This window comes from Opisthorchis viverrini, assembly GCF_000715545.1.
Source record: "Opisthorchis viverrini unplaced genomic scaffold opera_v5_363, whole genome shotgun sequence".
NCBI lineage: Eukaryota > Metazoa > Platyhelminthes > Trematoda > Opisthorchiida > Opisthorchiidae > Opisthorchis > Opisthorchis viverrini.
The window spans coordinates 247723-249033 of record NW_008752025.1 but is presented as its reverse complement, the minus strand read 5'-3'; positions in this window follow the sequence as shown (position 1 = coordinate 249033).

Genomic DNA, 1311 nt, shown 5'->3' with positions numbered 1-1311 from the left:
CCTTCCTCAAGTGGCTGACGGAATAGAATGTAGAAATGATTTGCCAGCTTAGGCGACGATCTCTTCATGATTTTTGGATGCTAATCGCCGACAAAAATGGGTTCCTTTTGTGCGAGAGTTGACAGATGTCCTTCACCGTTAAGTCCAAGTCGGTTGAAGGTTGTTCGTAGATATGCCTTGACAAGAGTGGATGTGTCGAGGACGCTGGGACTAAACATAGACCTGCAAAGTGTTCTCTGTAGACTGCAGGTACCACTTCGGGTCACTCGTGAGTGCTCCGATCCTGCCCCCCAAGGAGAACGTGGGTGGCCTGTTTTGCAGCGATGTCTCATGTATTTGAACAGTACATTTCTGTTTTTCCGAGCAAGATCTGGAGTAGCGACTTGTTTACGTGTGTTCCTCTTGCGGATTCCTAATTTACAGAGGTTTCAATTTTACGGCAGCGATGTCTCATGTATTTGAACAGTACACTTCTGTTTTTCCGAGCAAGATCTGGAGTAGCGACTTGTTTACGTGTGTTCCTCTTGCGGATTCCTAATTTACAGAGGTTTCAAATTTTACGGAATGCCAGCTCGTCTTATGTGTCTCCTGCAGTCAACTTTTCGAGGAAAGCTGGGACCTCTTTTCCGGAAGACACCGAATCCTTTCAGGCTGCCTGCGCCTCATCTGACTGGACGCCGTTTTTTGGGACGAACGCCGCGTCAAACTCGTGAACATTCCGGACTGTGATCCTGTGTAAGTCTCCCACTGGAGCTGGTCCCAGTTTAACTTGTTCAAGAAAGGTGCGCATTCCTGAGGAGTCTGCACGGCAAAAGTATCGAAACCATGTTTGAGGTTTGCGATTTCTGGCCCAATAGCAGATGAAATCAAAGGTCAGCACGCAGTGGTCGCCATGTGGAATATCGATTATTGCCTGATTAGCGAAGCGTCTTTCTTCGGTGATGACCAAATCCATAGGGGATGGTAGTTGGTCTGCACGGTATCTGGTAGGTGCAACGACATATTGAGCCCAAGCGCTATGTTGAACGAATCCGGTCCACGCCTCTGAAAAAATCAACTAGATCCGGCGCGCTGGTGCTCCGTCCTGGAGGCTTTTGGAGCGTTAAAGTCACCAACCGGCGGGAGATGAGTGAGGTGGTAGCCGTTGGATATCTGCTCATGGGTTCGTATGAGAAATTGGTCGACTTCAGGAGTACTCGAGGGGCAACGGTAGGCCGCACCGAGTTGGAGAGGATCGGACACGCGCAGGAAGACTCAGATCCACAGTGCATCGCAAAAAGGTGCACGAATGGTATCAGAGAGGACGGTCGG